Consider the following 17,014-nt stretch of genomic DNA (forward strand, 5'->3'; position numbering starts at 1 on the left):
CCCACCCTTTTATGTAGGTAGTCAGGTACATATATTAGCAGTATTCAGCTTCAAAGTTCTTTGGGGAACTTATCATGCTACTCAGATGCAAGTTATTTTGATCACAGTTAATGCTCCCAGGCAACAGGGATTTCTGTCACGTTATAAAATTCTGGGTATTACTGTGCAGTAGGAGGTAAAAATAATTTGCCAGAATGCAAACAAACTCCGATAAGCATAAACTAAACCTAAAAAAAATTAAAATCATCCCCCTCTCATTGTGCTTAATTCTCCACAGTTCACAGTGTGTTTTAAATGGCTTTCAGGAAGCTTGAGGCCACAATGCTAGAGTCTGCTGAATCAGCATCAGAAACTGGAGTGAGTGGTTGCTGGGAAGAAGTGATGGATTTGGGGTAGCAGAATTGCATGAGGTGAATTTCAGCATAGCAAGCTGTTTAAATGAATCCCGGAGATGGGGACTTGAATCAGCTGGAGAACAGAGATCGGAAATCTGTGGCCTTTTAGATCTCACTGAACTCCAACTCCCAGCACCCCTGACCATTGGCCATGCTGGCTGGAGCTGATGGGAGTCAGAGTCCATCAACATCTGGGAGGGCACCACACTGGTGATTCCTGCCCTAATGTTTAAAATATTACAGGTCAAATTGTGGGAATTAGACTTTAGTTCCCATTTGCACAGTATGCAGAAGACAGCCCTGAGTTGTTTGACTCTTTAATTAGTTCTCTTTTTCCCTCCTATAAAAACCACGCAAGACACTCTCTTTTAAAGTTAAAGAATAAATACCTTTTCCTTAGTGTACGTGCAGTTCCTGCTTAAATATACTATGCAGGTAGGTGATGAGTATTCTGTAAACTGCCCTGAGACCTGTGGGTATAGGGCGGTATATAAAATCAATCAATCAATCAATCAATCAATCAATCAATCAATCAATCCCAGGCTTCTAAAAACCAGTAAAAAGAGTTTATATCTGCTATAAAAATCCTACTCCTACATATGGTTCTCCATTTTTAACCCCATATGGTTAAAAATCCTACTCTCCACAACTTGAGCAGTCTCGTCCCACACATGAAATTTTACTTTTCACTGTTTGGGGGCCACTAAAATGATGATTACCTATTCATTATCGTGATAAGAGTCCTCTTCCTACAGGAGCAGACCTGCAATGTGCAAAATAGCTTCCCTTCTCAGTGATGTGGCCTCTCCAGCAGACATGAGCTGCAGAGCTAACTAATGTTTGCTGTCTGTGTGTGGGATTTGTCATTTTCCATGGTTATTCTGGTCTATATTCAGTGCTTTGGAACTTTTCTGCACAATAAATGGCTGATTCAGCATGCCCAATGGGTGGTGAGGTGAGTCATACTCATGCAATTTAAGTCAACGTCCCCAGCTGTAGGAGATGCAGTGTACTTTGGCCATGGCAAGAAAACAACAGTCACTGCTGAGGTAACCGGAGGGAGAGGAAGCAGAACTCAGAGCTCCACCAGATAACTGTTTATGAAGCATTCATCCTGATTTTCTTGCACAAAGCTTACATGGTGGCTAGAATATGGTCTGTCTTTATTGGGCATGTGTTTTGAGATGTTTACAATGCGGTTATATGACAATGGACATTCGCCTGCATCCATTCTGATTCGCTTGTGAGATGTTCACATGTCTTCCCAGTAATATTTACCTCACATTTTTCAGTCCATGACACCGACACTTCCCAAAATGCAAAAAGGTGTGTTTTCGGGGTTTTTTTATTAGAGTGAATTTGTTCCTCTAGAGCAGGGGTGGCCACCTCCCAAGAGACGGCGGTCTACTCACAGAGTTAAAAACTGGCAGTGATCTACCCCTGTTTTTTGGGGTTCAGGTCAAAGATGTTGAGCTTTTCTTAGGGAATAGGAAGGCCCGTTCTTTAAGGGTTAAGTTCAAAGTTGTTGAGCTTCTTTTTATGGTCTGCAGGGCTAAAATGTCTAGGGGAGCCAAATTCCTTGGGCTTCTTTGGGGGGAGCCAGTGATCTACCACAGACGTCCAGTGATCTACCGGAAGATCATGATCTACCTGTTGGACGTGCCTGCTCCAGAGCAGCTTTTCTCAACCTTGGGTTCCTAGATGTTGTTGGACTACAACTCCCATCGTGGCCAATGGTCAGGGATTATGGAAACTGTAGTTCAAGAACATCTGGGGACCCAAGGATGGGAAAGGCAGAGAGAGAGAGGGAGAGGGACCAAAGGCAGCCTCAGGCATCCCTTCAGCATGCCTATACAGAGCTCCCCTCCCTCTGGCTACCAGCTGCCCCTGCTGAGGCCATCAGAGGAAGAGCAAGCAGCACTCAGGCATGGCCAGTGCTCAGGTTTTATGGGAATGGTAGTCCAACATCTGGATGGTACTAAGTTGGAGAAAGCTGCTCTAGAAACATAGCTGGGATTTGGGATGCCCATTGATCAAGCTGCATCAACAGCAGTAACCAAGCGTGATGCTGTTTATGCTGTCTCCTCACCCACCCACCCATGGGTGTTGAGGTTGTTAATCTCCATGCACAGCTAACGCTGAAGCCACTTTCTATTAAAGCCCCACTTTGAATGGCTAGAAAAGCCTTGGTAAATGGCTCCCCAAAAGGCACACCAGATCATTTGACTCTGAACAGTTGAGGATGGGGCGGGCAGGGGGAGCTTTTGCTTTCAGTTCAGTGGAACAAATTGCATCTCTCAGTTTTGTATTCTTAAGCATGTTCACATACTCAGCAGCTTTTTATTGGAGTCTTTCTCCTATAATCATAATTATCCGGCTTTCTGGGAAAGAGGAAGTCAACACACGGTCCAAAGGTTTCAGCAACAAAAGCACGACTCTTTGGGGCAGTCACGTGCACTTACGGACTTCCCTGATCTTTAAAATTACTTCCAAATTATTGCCTCCAACAAATGTTGAATGACCTCTCTCCTATTTTTATGGCAGATGGAACAATGTGGAGAATGTTTATGATAAGATCCACTCCCTGATTCTCAAACACTAACCTTTCGTTATCTCTGCTAGTTTCCTTTAAAAACAAACAACAACCCCCCCCACACACACCCAGGGTGCATGATGTCATATCCTGAGCCCTCCCCATTCCCTGCCTGTCTTTGAAACTCTTACAGAAAGCTAGACACACTAAACAAGTGGACTGCTCTGTTCTGAACATAAGACAATTTATGTGTGACTTTTGCCTGTTTCATTCAGTCCTGAAGAATTTGATTCAAGGAATCTGAATTCACCACAGTTCAAAGGAAGGAAGAATCCCAAGCACGGTGAGTACAGCCAACGTAGTATGCTTTGAGTCATAGGGAGGGAGTTTAGAAAATCAAATGTGTGTTGCAAACATGGAATATTGTCTCTATTGCAAACTCAAGAAGGTTGTTCGGTATGCTGAAAACATCAGCTTTAATTAAAAAAACCACATGTATAGTTCTAAATCTTGGATCCCTTAAGATGTGTTCAGTGCTCTCTCTGTCTCTGTCTCTCTGGGTTGTTGTTGTTTGCAGGGGGGATCCTCGTTGAAAATATCTAGCAAAGTAGACTAGAAGTCAGAAATTTTCACTCAGAAAAGCTTTAGCACATATGGGGGGGTGAACACAACCTTCTCAAGTTTTAAGATTGTGCAATATGGCTTTGACACAAATTCAAAAAAATCCTCACAAATATCCACAATGTAATTCAGCTTCAGCACCTAGATTTTGAGACTAACAATGACAGCATTCTAAAAAGCCTGTTACACATTTGGTTGCAAGTATTTTAAAAATTAGTTGGTTCAGTAAAATGGCACATTTTTCATTTTGTAGGATCAATGAAACCACTAATGCCCAGGACCCAACATTCCCATCTGTGTACTAGACTTTCTTTCATTAGTGCAGTAAACACAGTGGGTTTGATCAAATCTAACTGATTGCATCTCAAAGAAATCAGCCTGAAATGTTAATCATGGCTTAGATTCCATTAATTCCAAAAGGAACTTACAATGCAATCCTAGGCATATTAAATCAGAAGGAAATCCCACTATGTTATATAGGACTTACTCCCATGTAAGCATTGTGGTCTTAGTGCATCTAACTATTGCTGCAATCCTATTCCCATTTATCTGAGGGTAAGCCCCATGGAACTCAATGTGACTTATGTGTGAAAAGATATGTACAGGATTGCATGATTACTCTGGATCTATCTCTATGTGTGTATTGGCTCAATGCTTCAGTTCTGTGCACACTTATATGGGAGTAAATTCCATTGAACATTGTGGAATTTACTTCCAAGTAACCATGGACAGGATTGTTCTACTTAGGAGTAAGGATGGAGGATAAATTTCATTCAGTTCATATTTAAAGCTGAATGTATCAAATCTGCACTTTTTGAAACAAAATGTGAACCAAAACACAGCTGTCCTCCTAAAAATTGCACTTATCTGAATTTTGCAATGTAGTTCTCTAGCCAGTGTTTGCAAAATTGCATTTGTTAGGAGAAATTGTGTATAAAAATGAAGGCATTAGTGAAAATAACATACAAAAAATGCATTATGATAGGGGAAACTGCTTGCAAAAATGTGTACATTGGTCAATAAAATGTAAATAAAATGTGTTTATTAGGAGAAAATTACAGAAATATGCTGCTGAATTTTCATGAGAATTTTTTAAAATTGCAAATTGCTGCAAAGTACAGAGAGCTGAATTTAGACTGCTTGCTTGCTCAACAGGAATCTGCTTACCCAACAGAATTTCTGGTTTCTCCCCCCCTCCTCCCCATGCCCACCCAAACCTGGAGGGTCCCCCAAACCTCTGGAGCAAATTTTGAAGGGACACACAGAGGTGTAAGGGAAGGAAAAGCCCCATTCTATGAGCAGAAATCCTCTCATGCTACATTGGACTTCACCTCCTGAAATGAATGGGGTGTACATTCCAATGATGGTGCTAAATATCTCCTAGTTTCATTGTACAGCTCCAGCCAAAGGAACAGTGCCAGATGATTTAGTGTGCTGTCTGGTTCTCAGAATCATTAGTGGAGTTTCCTATCAGCAGTTGTGTCAACACACTGCTCTTCCTGCTGATTCAGGAACAAACCGTTTCATGCTAAGTGATGAGGATTCCAATGAGAACATGACTCTGTATTAAAGTGCTCTGATGGGCACCTCTTCTTGCAGAACATCTTTTGTGGAACTGATAAGTCAACTAAGCTTACCAGAGCGAAACAAAACACATTATTCAAAATGGTTTTCTGTCAGTCTTAACTCATCTTTAAAGTGCAGAGGCTGAGCAAATGCATCAGTTGTGAATTGTTGACATGGCTTAGCACAAGGACAAAAAAAGTTCTGGTTTGGGGAGCTGTGTGGACTGAGGGTGGGTATAATATTATACTCTAATCTAAGAATAACTAGGTAGCTGCCAGGTTGTATGTATGGCACATTCTAAGGACAGAATTCAACAGACTTAAGTGGGGGGGGTGAGTGCTGTCATGGCAGGACTTTGGGGCAGAAGGCCATGACCCCACCCAGCTAGGATGAGCAGAATGGTCCCCAAATGCTGCAGGACTGGCTGGCCATAGAAGTGTAGATTTAGAAGGTACCTCAAGGGTCATCTAGGCCAACCTCCTGCAATGCAGGAATCATCACAGCTAAAAAATACCCAAAAGATGGCCATCCAACCTCTGTTTAAAAACCTCCAAGGAAGGAGAGTCCATCACCTCCCAAGGTGGTTCATTCCACTATAAAATAGCTCTTAACCACCAGGACATTCTTCCCAATGTTTAGTCAGAATCTCCATTCTTGTTACTTGAATCCATTGGTTTGGGTCTTACCATATGGAACAGCAGAAAATAGGCTTCCTCCATCTTCCATGTGACAGCCATTCAGATAGCTGAAGATGGCTATCATATCAACTTTCTGTCATCCCTTATCCAGGCTCAACATACCCAATTCCCTCAACCGTTCTTTGCAAGTCCTGGTTTCCAGACCCTTTGTCATCCTTTATAATAATAATAATAATAATAATAATAATAATAATAATAATAATAATAATAATAATAATAATTTATTATTTATACCCTGCCCATCTGGCTGGGCCTCCCCAGCCACTCTGGGCGGCTTCCATAAAAACCAAAAATACAGTAAAATGTCACACGTTAAAAACTTCCCTGAACAGGGCTGCCTTAAGATGTCTCCTGAATGTCAGGTAGTTGTTTATCGCTTTGATATCTGCTGGAAGGGCGTTCCACAGGGCGGGCGCTACTACCGAGAAGGCCCTCTGCCTGGTTCCCTGTAGCTTTGCTTCTCGCAGTGAGGGAACCACCAGAAGGCCCTCGGCGCTGGACCTCAGCGTCCGGGCAGACTGATGGGGGTGGAGACGCTCCTTCAGGTATACTGGACCGAGGCCGTTTAGGGCTTTAAAGGTCAGCACCAACACTTTGAATTGTGCTCGGAAACGTACTGGGAGCCAATGCAGGTCTTTCAAGACCGGTGTTATATGGTCTCGGCGGCCGCTCCCAGTCACCAGTCTAGCTGCCGCATTCTGGATTAGTTGTAGTTTCCGCGTCACCTTCAAAGGTAGCCCCACGTAGAGCGCATTGCAGTAGTCCAAGCGGGAGATAACCAGAGCATGCACCACTCTGGCGAGACAGTCCGCAGGCAGATAGGGTCTCAGCCTACGTACCAGATGGAGCTGGTAAACAGCTGCCCTGGACACAGATTTGACCTGTGCCTCCATGGACAGCTGTGAGTCCAAAATGACTCCCAGGCTGCGCACCTGGTCCTTCAGGGGCACAGTTACCCCATTCAGGACCAGGGAATCCTCCACACCTGCCCGCCTCCTGTCCCCCAAAAACAGTACTTCTGTCTTGTCAGGATTCAACCTCAATCTGTTAGCCGCCATCCATCCTCCAACCGCCTCCAGACACTCACACAGGACCTTCACCGCCTTCACTGGTTCTGATTTAAAAGAGAGGTAGAGCTGGGTGTCATCCGCATACTGATGAACACCCAGCCCAAACCTCCTGATGATCTCTCCCAGCGGCTTCATATAGATGTTAAAAAGCATGGGGGAGAGGACAGAACCCTGAGGCACCCCACAAGTGAGGGCCCAAGGGTCTGAACACTCATCCCCCCCCACCACTTTCTGAACACGGCCCAGGAGGAAGGAGCGGAACCACTGTATAACAGTGCCCCCAGCTCCCAGCCCCTCAAGACGGTCCAGAAGGATGCTATGGTCGATGGTATCAAACGCCGCTGAGAGATCCAGCAGAACTAGGAAACAGCTCTCACCTTTGTCCCTAGCCCGCCGGAGATCATCAACCAGTGCGACCAAGGCAGTTTCAGTCCCATGATGAGGCCTGAATCCCGACTGGAAGGGATCCAAATGGTCCGCTTCTTCCAGGCGTGCCTTTGCACATCCTTTGTCAATATCCTTCTCAAATTGGGGTGCCCAGAACTGGACTCAGTATTCCAGGCGGGGTTTGACCAAGGTGGAATGGAAAATGCAGAAAGTAATGCAGAAAGAAACCACCACCACTGTATGTCCATAGTGTGAAATTACCCAACTGCACCCCTGTGGGGATAGGCTAGTGCAGGGGTAGGCAACCTAAGGACTGGGGGCTGGATGCGGCCCATTCGCCTTCTCAATTTGGCCCGTGGGCGGTCTGGGAATCGGCGTGTTTTTACATGAGTAGTAGTAGTAATAATAATAATTTATTTGTACCCCGCCCATCTGGCTGGGTTTCCCCAGCCACTCTGGGCGGCTTCCAACAAAGATTAAAAATACATTAAAAGTAGAATGTGTCCTTTTATTTAAAATGCATCTCTGGGTTATTTGTGGGACATTGGAATTTGTTCATTCCCCCCCCCCAAATATAGTCCGGCCCACCACATGGTCTGAGGGACGGTGGACTGGCCCATGGCTGAAAAAGGTTGCTGACCCCTGGGCTAGTGTGACTGAATGCTGCCCCATAGGAAAAGCAATACAAAGAAAATGGCAAACTAGTACACTGGGGAGAATGATAGATTGGATCTTTTTGTTTGGTGTGTTGTTTTTCTTTGTGGAAGGGTTTTTGGAGGGGTATAGTGAACCCTTTGATCACATCATGCTGCACCTGCATTTATAATGTTGCAGTTTTACCTCCCCAGTGAGAACAAGGAACTATTTTTAGGGTAGCAAATAGATTGTTGTGCTTGGACTAGGTAGCCTACTGCAAATAAAGGCATTTCTGGCACAGTGCATAAAAAGTCAAATACAAGGGAAGGGTGGAGAGAATTTGCTTTTCTGATAGCACACCATACAGTAAGCAATTTTGCTTTCTTCCTGTCACCCTTGGAAAGAACTTGCCTTTCCTGGAAAGAACTCATCAATCTGTTTTACTCATCCAGTATCTTCCTTTTTAAAAAAAACAAAAAACACTTATGTTGCAGAAACAAGCACTCTTTTCTGTTTTTAAATAACTTTCTCCACTCACGACTTATGAAATATTAAATATGTTGCATGACTTATAAGTAGGATAGGAAGCACTCCTTAAGGAGAACCCTACCTTGTTGCTGAGCCCAGTGGCGTAGCGTGGGGGGTGCAGGGGGGCCGGCCACACCGGGCGCAACATCTGGGGGTGTAGCACCCTGCTTGTGGTTAACGCTTAGCTGGAATGAAATATTCAACGCAGCAATAGAGAAATTAAAATAATTATTTATTTGTCAGACAAATAAATGAGAGGCACAGTGGTATATGGTTACCAAGCTCTGGCCTGGCCTCCTGCCATTATGGCCAGCACTTATATCCCCTTAATCCAGCCCCCTTTGCTCCTCCTGTGGCTGCCTCTGTCCAATCAGCCTGGTTGGATTTCCTATTGGCTGATTGCTATATCCAATCCTAAAAGATACACCCATATCCTCCTGTCCTTATAAGGAACACAAAGAGCTATATATTGTTACATCTATAAATGACAAATAAGCAGTAATATATCTTACATGTGTCTCAACAAGGAATCTTAATTACCAGCTCACCTCTTGCCCTCCTTGCCCTATTGCCTTCTAAAACAAATGGTTAATCTTAAATTTTTATCTTAAACATATGTCAAGGATCTTGAGTTTCACATCAACATTGAAAGATCTCCTTCATTTGAAGGTTTCTAAACAAATGCCTGACAGCCATATATCAGGACAGCTTGGATGGCGTCTCTTTGTCTAGCAAGAGGGCTGAGCTGGTGTCTGACTTAATTCCAGGATAAATACAACTCTTTACAACTATATGAAATAAGAATCTAGCATTTCTAAATCCTTTGCATAATTATATTTAAGACAATATATTTAATACACAACACAGGTAGCCTCTTAAAAGGAATAAGGTCTTTGTAAAGTAGAAAAGGGAACTCAGTATAAAACAGTTTCAGAAGAAACCTCTTTAGTTTACATCTTCCCCCCCCTTCTCCAGCCAGTTGCTTTGTTTCCATTAGCTCTTCCCAACATTTATTGCCCTCAAACTCTCTCAGTTCAGCTTTAAAAAGACTTCCCAAAAAGCCTCTCTTTCTGCCAGCTAGATGCTTCTCCATTTGGTCTTTAACCTTAGAAAGAAGATCTGGCTCATTTTTCTGGGAGGCACATTGGCATTATTTTACTATTTACTCATTCCTAATTATATTTATCTCTGCCTTTGTTATCTTCTGTAACATGTAGGGTCAGTGTCCTTACTCAGTCTGTAATTTCAGCTTTTACGACTTTGAGAATTGTCTTCTGCTATCAATCAAAAGGGGCCCCTTGTCTAGGAGGAAAAACATTGCCAGTGTTTTCTTAAGCAGCTAGCCTTCTTGCCTGGCATGAAACTTTTGAAAATCTACTTTTGAAAATCTAAGCCCTCTTTAATATACAAGTCCTGATCAAACATTAATAAAATGCAGGCTTATGCCTGATGCCTCATTCCCCCCTTTCAAGCTCAAGGACCTTCGTCCCAAGTGTCCTTGATAGCTTGACCTTCATCATATTCCTGAGGTAAAGCTCTGTATAGGGCCATGATATGAGGTAGAGTTTCATTTGAAACCATCTTGCTAATTGTACTTCTAAAACATGAAATGATACATGGCATCATACATAAAACCATTACCACTACTGTCAAGAAAAACAAGCAAGACAATAGTATCCCTTTGAGTCCTGTGACATTAGGTAACCAATTGGTGAGCCATCCCATATCCCATCCTTCCCATGTTTGTACTGGGACATGTGCTATATTCTCCATCTTTGTGGCCAACACACGGATTGCCTCACCATTATCTGAAATGTTAAAGCAACAGGCATTCCCTGTCAAGTTCAAGACTCCACATAGGCCTCCCTGCCTGGCAAGTACATAATCCATTCCCATTTTCAGCTGCAAAATGGCGGCTCTACTTTCATCCAACTGTTGTGCAATAAGTCTCAAACTCTTGGCCGTTGCATTGGTTACAAGTTCCACTACTGCTTGCAATCGAATTATTCTGTTTAGATTATAAATAGGATCCCGTGCCCCTTGTATGAGCTCACCAGGATTCCAGGAGGCAGGATCATAATAGGCTATAATGCGCTCTGGTGGCCAATCATCAGTACCGCTCCAACTTTGGGTACTTCCTCCTGCTATATGAGAAATATCAGCGTTTCTTCGTGTACGCTTGGCCAAATTAGTGGGCATAATCCACATTGGTGGTAATACCCATCCCAGGAAACAAGTCCCACTCCATTTGGAGGGGAGTTTCTTGTATGCCCATTCTCCACATATCCACCACAACCATCGGGTCTGAGGTTTTTGGTACGTGGAGTACAGAAGGCGAAATATCAAAAGAGGTAGAGAGTTCACAGTGCAGTATGTCAGATTGCCTTTTTCTGTCACAGTTATGTTCCATACCACTTTCCACGCATGAATAAAAGGAGGTGCACAGGGCAAGGCATTCCGAGTTCGATAGGTAGTATCGTGTGCCCAGGTATTCTTAATATTATCCCAAGTATAGTGACAATGAGAAGAGCCTATCATGGTAGAATCAGCTGCATTTGATGATTTATGTACACAGAATTCCCCTTGTACAGGTATAACTCGTAATGGTTTAGTTGAGTTCCATCCGGGGAAATTCTGTATTTCTGTTTGGTGTGGTATTTCGCTTACCATACCAATGGCATCTAATGGTATCGGTAATAAGGGCATACCTCCCTCTGAATCATCTGGCCCAAGAGAGCAAACAAGGCAATTGGTCCTATTTGCAACATTGGCTACCATTTCAGCTAAACCTACCCACATATTGTGGTCATGGCGGAATCCATATTTAGTCAATTTGGCCAGATTCAAGGACCCTTCCCCTTCCCAAGGGATCAGGATTAATAATAGAATCATGTTGATGTCTAGCATATGCATTCCTTCCACAAAAGATTACCTTATTGTGATAGCAAATAAATAGTAGTCCCAATATAATTCCCCCAGTGACAGAAATGGGGAACCACCAAGACCAAAACATATATCCCGAGGATCCCCAATGAGTAATATCTCTGATAATTGTTCCACAAGGGGGGGGCATTCAATTAATTGTATAAGAGAATCTGTCCTTTCACAATCGCTGGTTCAGATGCTCCTCAAGCTTCAGGCGTGCGCAGGTCAGCCAGCTTCCAGGTTGTGGCTGCAGCAGGCCGGTCGTCTAATGTTGCCCGTGACCTAGCCCGTTCCCGGTAGGGCTAGATACAGGGGTTTTTGGAGAGAGTCAGTTTAAGAGGATTAGAGGGGTCACCTTTGCACGTCCAACTGCCTTCGGACTTCTTCAAACAGGAGTGATGAATCCAGGGGGTCACCTCCGCTACCTTCACCGCTGTTGGAGTAGAGAGCAAGACGGTGTAAGGTCCACGCCACTTAGGTGCAAGTGGATCACGTTTCCACTCTTTCACCCATACGCTATCGCCAGCCTGGAACTGATGAATCGGCTCGGCAATGCTGCACGGCGTGCGCTCGAGGGCCCACCTGTTAAGAGAAACAAAAACACGGGAGAGAGATTGCACTTGTCCCTGTGTCACATGGTCTCCTATTTGTTTAAGATCAGCTGAAATATCCTGAACAAAGGAGGGCGGTCTCCCATACAGGAGCTCAAAAGGTGACAACTTAAGTCTTTTTGTGGGTGCACACCGAACACGAAACAGTGTTATGGGTAACACATCTACCCTCCTGAGACTTTAGACATATTAGTGGGCTTCTGGCATGCCCTGCAGATACCTTGCACAAGCGTCTGGCGGTAGGTGGTAAGTCTGGCCAGGTGAATTACATTGTTTGGATCCCAATTAGGATCTTCCAAGGGAAAGTTGTCTTGGAGATGACGGTCAATATTAAAAATATTTCCCACTCTGGCCTGCTCACGCAAATATATCTGTGCCTTTTCAATTATGTCTCTCCTTTCCTCAGTGGTGAACAGAGTATTCAGGAGCTGGCGGCAATCTGTCCAAGTAGGACTATGAGTATTTATTATTGAAGTCACCAAGTCCATCATAGCCTGAGGTTTTTCTGCGAAAGATGGGGTGTGTGTTTTCCAATTCATCAGATCCGTAGTTGTGAATGGAATATATTGCAGGGTCGAAGTTCGAGGTGGCCGTGGTCCGAGTTGCCCGTTAACCAGCACAGGCTCCTCAAGTGCATCAAATACTCTTCTGAGAGGGGCTACTACGTGATCTTTCTCTTCGCTTTGCTCTAGGGGCCTCAAATCATAGGGGATGGTATTTGTCCCAAGGCGTTCTTTTAGCAGCTTTATACGCCTGGCTGTATTGCTTGCTGACCGATTAAGGTCTCCCTGTAACTTCTGTAATAATTCTCTAGGACTTGGATGTACAGGAGTTTGGGGTAGGCAATCAGTTGTTCCACTAAAAGAGACTGTAGATGGAGTTCTACTGGGACTCACAGATGGAATAACCGCTTCTGCTTGGGCTTTATTATAGGCCTCCAATGCCTCCTGAAGATATTTATCATAATCTATCAAGGAATCAAGTTCTGTGACTCCAGCCCCATTATTCATTCCACTTTCTTGCCTTGGGGTTACAACTGGTGGAGTGTTTGGATTAGGCTCCCTTCGATGTGGAGCATAGGGTGGAGGTGGAAGCAGCTCTTCCTCTGGTCCCTCAAAAATGGGTTTGAGTTTATTTGGCAAGATTCCTTTCCTAGCTTCGGCTTTTACAGCCAATAATTTGCATCGTTGGACTTTGCATTCCCTTATCCATGGAGGATTTTTATTTAATGTGCTCAGCCAGGAATCTATATATGAAAATTGTTCTGGGCACCCTCCAGTTTCTTTGGCGATGTTAGACCAAAGTTTGCTTACTAAATTTATATCAAAGGTTCCTTGAGATGGCCATTCAGTATTTTGCTTCGGCCACTCTAATTCACATAACGTTCTCAGGCGCTCTGGCGTCATTTTGACTCCATACGCCCCTGAGAAGGCTTTCTTAAAATTATTTAACATACATTCAAGAGGTGTATTTTCCCCTTTTGAACCCCCAACTCCCATTGTATGGCCCTGTGAAGTATCCACTCAGTCACTCACACACACGCTTCGTGGGTTTCCTTGCCTGGTGAAGTCGCCTTACCAGGAACCGAAGTACTGCCCACTCCACACTCAGGTCAGCTACAGATTGCTCTGTACTTTCTCACACATACAATGCGCTAGATACTTCACCACACACTACCTCCCATTCTTCCCTTTTCCCCCACCAGACCACCATCTGATGTACCCAACCACCTAGCGTACTCAGTTCCCACTTACTGAGACGCAGAAGTTTGATCAAGACTTCTCTTCCTCCCAGTTAATTGGAGGGCCAAAAATCCCTTTGTGCACTTACCCTTGGTTGGTTCCGTTTCCCCCCGGTCCGTCGCCGCCAGTGAGCAGGGTATCAGACAGACGAGACTTCTGCGTTCCCCCTGGAAAAATTTACCAGTGCGCGCTTGGGTAAGCAGTTTAGAGATCCTCTCTCTTGTACCCTGCCCAATAGGGCGAAGGGGCTGCGTTCCAGCAGACCACTTATCCGAGTCACAGGAGCACCATAAAATGTAGCACCCTGCTTGTGGTTAACGCTTAGCTGGAATGAAATATTCAACGCAGCAATAGAGAAATTAAAATAATTATTTATTTGTCAGACAAATAAATGAGAGGCACAGTGGTATATGGTTACCAAGCTCTGGCCTGGCCTCCTGCCATTATGGCCAGCACTTATATCCCCTTAATCCAGCCCCCTTTGCTCCTCCTGTGGCTGCCTCTGTCCAATCAGCCTGGTTGGATTTCCTATTGGCTGATTGCTATATCCAATCCTAAAAGATACACCCATATCCTCCTGTCCTTATAAGGAACACAAAGAGCTATATATTGTTACATCTATAAATGACAAATAAGCAGTAATATATCTTACATGTGTCTCAACAAGGAATCTTAATTACCAGCTCACCTCTTGCCCTCCTTGCCCTATTGCCTTCTAAAACAAATGGTTAATCTTAAATTTTTATCTTAAACATATGTCAAGGATCTTGAGTTTCACATCAACATTGAAAGATCTCCTTCATTTGAAGGTTTCTAAACAAATGCCTGACAGCCATATATCAGGACAGCTTGGATGGCGTCTCTTTGTCTAGCAAGAGGGCTGAGCTGGTGTCTGACTTAATTCCAGGATAAATACAACTCTTTACAACTATATGAAATAAGAATCTAGCATTTCTAAATCCTTTGCATAATTATATTTAAGACAATATATTTAATACACAACACAGGTAGCCTCTTAAAAGGAATAAGGTCTTTGTAAAGTAGAAAAGGGAACTCAGTATAAAACAGTTTCAGAAGAAACCTCTTTAGTTTACATCTTCCCCCCCCCTTCTCCAGCCAGTTGCTTTGTTTCCATTAGCTCTTCCCAACATTTATTGCCCTCAAACTCTCTCAGTTCAGCTTTAAAAAGACTTCCCAAAAAGCCTCTCTTTCTGCCAGCTAGATGCTTCTCCATTTGGTCTTTAACCTTAGAAAGAAGATCTGGCTCATTTTTCTGGGAGGCACATTGGCATTATTTTACTATTTACTCATTCCTAATTATATTTATCTCTGCCTTTGTTATCTTCTGTAACATGTAGGGTCAGTGTCCTTACTCAGTCTGTAATTTCAGCTTTTACGACTTTGAGAATTGTCTTCTGCTATCAATCAAAAGGGGCCCCTTGTCTAGGAGGAAAAACATTGCCAGTGTTTTCTTAAGCAGCTAGCCTTCTTGCCTGGCATGAAACTTTTGAAAATCTACTTTTGAAAATCTAAGCCCTCTTTAATATACAAGTCCTGATCAAACATTAATAAAATGCAGGCTTATGCCTGATGCCTCAGGGGTTAGGGTTAGGGGGCGCAAATCCACGGGTTAGGGGGCGCAAATTACTTGCCTTGCCCCCGGTGCTGACAACCCACGCAACGCCACTGGCTGAGCCCCCAGATCTTGCAAAGGAAAGCAGTCTCCTGTCCTTTAAATAGTTGTGTGTGGATTTTGGTAGGTGAAAATGCTACACTTCCTTCAATCCCTCCTACCCATGAGACCTCTGCCTTTGAATAATACTGTGATTATGATTTAATAGATAGAAGATGGGGTGCAGCAGAATGGGAGAGACAACAACTCGGTGGAAAAAGGGGTGGGAAGTCAATAAAAATAAGAGAAAAGATCCTGGGCTGGGGTAGGGAGAGAACTCTGTATTTGAGTGTGATTGCTCTTTAAATCCAAGGGTGTAGGTGCAAATGTCACTTAATGCAGATTAGTTACTCTTTAACACAATTTGAGCACCCTTCTGTTCATGCAGATGGGATTTCTCCAGAGCAGAGCACTCACATGAGTTTATTTTCTCCACTCTACAAAATCAGGAGGGAAGACACCCTTTCATCAGCTGGAATGTTCCCATTTTTCCATGCTTCCTTGACACTGTAATGTTTCATACACAGAATTAATTTGCATTGCTAGGTCTAAAGTCATCTGTACAGTTTGGAGCGTTTATGCCTTAAAAATGGTAAAATAACAAGCTGATTCTTTGATACCCGATGTATCTCTGTCGTTCCCTAAGGAAGCCAGCCCTTCTTAGGGTACTGCATGCTGATTCATGGATTTAACACTGCCCTTATGTTGATCTGAGACGGATTTCTTTACTCAGTAGACACCCAGTTTTGCCCACAAATAGAGGAGGAAAATTCCAGCTTTTCTGTTATATAATATATGCTCTTTAAAATATTTACACAGCCAGCCACGGTGGAGTCTTCCAGGGAAGAGCAGGCCTAAAACTGTATCTACCTATCTATCTAAGTACAAATACTCTTTTAGGAACAAAGAACGTAATCATTCATTCTGCAGACACCATTCCAGTAGAGCTAAGCAGGGAATGGTTAATAAACCCAGGGAGAGTACATTTCCTGTTGCTCAGTGGCAATTGCTGAGGAAACTTGCTTAATCCATCAACAGAGCTGAGTTAACTCTTGATGGAAGGGAAACGATTGTAATTTCCTTTAAGGTATGTCTAAAAGAAAAAGAAAAATAAATCCCAAACTGTATCAAGGCCTTCTTTGCACATAATAATTCCAGAATGGTTACCCAGATTGTCCGTTCTGAAACAACTTTGTTTTTCTTGGGATTTTGATTTTCTTATCTGCATGAACACAGAATTCTCGGTTTTGCAGTTATGGTTTCTCACATGTCACGGTAGCAGAATGCTAAGAGCAGCATTGCAATGTAGCGTTCTCTGCTCACACATTAATAAACTGACCCCCTGTTCTGATATCATCATAATGCATTTTTTTCTCATTTTGAATAGATGCCGTTTGGGACATACACTATAGTATATGTGAGAATTCCACCCAACTGATAAAAGTTCAACTGGGAATCATTAATGCACTCTTCCCATCTGGTGTACGTAAAATGCAGACCTGTAGCTGCTGAGTAACAGGCAGAAATCCAGCAGGTACAGGTCTGCATTTCTATGTACGCAGAGCTTCTGTAACGTGAAAAAGGTGGTGTGTCTAGAAACGAGCAGCTTAAAACAGCAATCCTAGCAAGT

At 43.5% G+C, this 17,014-nt stretch overlaps 1 protein-coding gene across 1 annotated transcript in view; it reads left to right on the forward strand.

Moving 5' to 3' along the window:
• Positions 1–3,121: 3,121 nt before the first annotated feature.
• RALB (RAS like proto-oncogene B) overlaps positions 3,122–17,014 on the forward strand; it is a 39,411-nt gene continuing 25,518 nt past the window's right edge. Inside the window, exon 1 of the mRNA XM_081206642.1 lies at positions 3,122–3,271. The gene's annotated coding sequence lies outside the window, so the exon portion shown is untranslated. The remainder of the gene's footprint in view (positions 3,272–17,014) is intronic.

The sequence above is a fragment of the Podarcis bocagei genome (genome assembly GCF_964188305.1).
Source record: "Podarcis bocagei genome assembly, chromosome: 1".
NCBI lineage: Eukaryota > Metazoa > Chordata > Lepidosauria > Squamata > Lacertidae > Podarcis > Podarcis bocagei.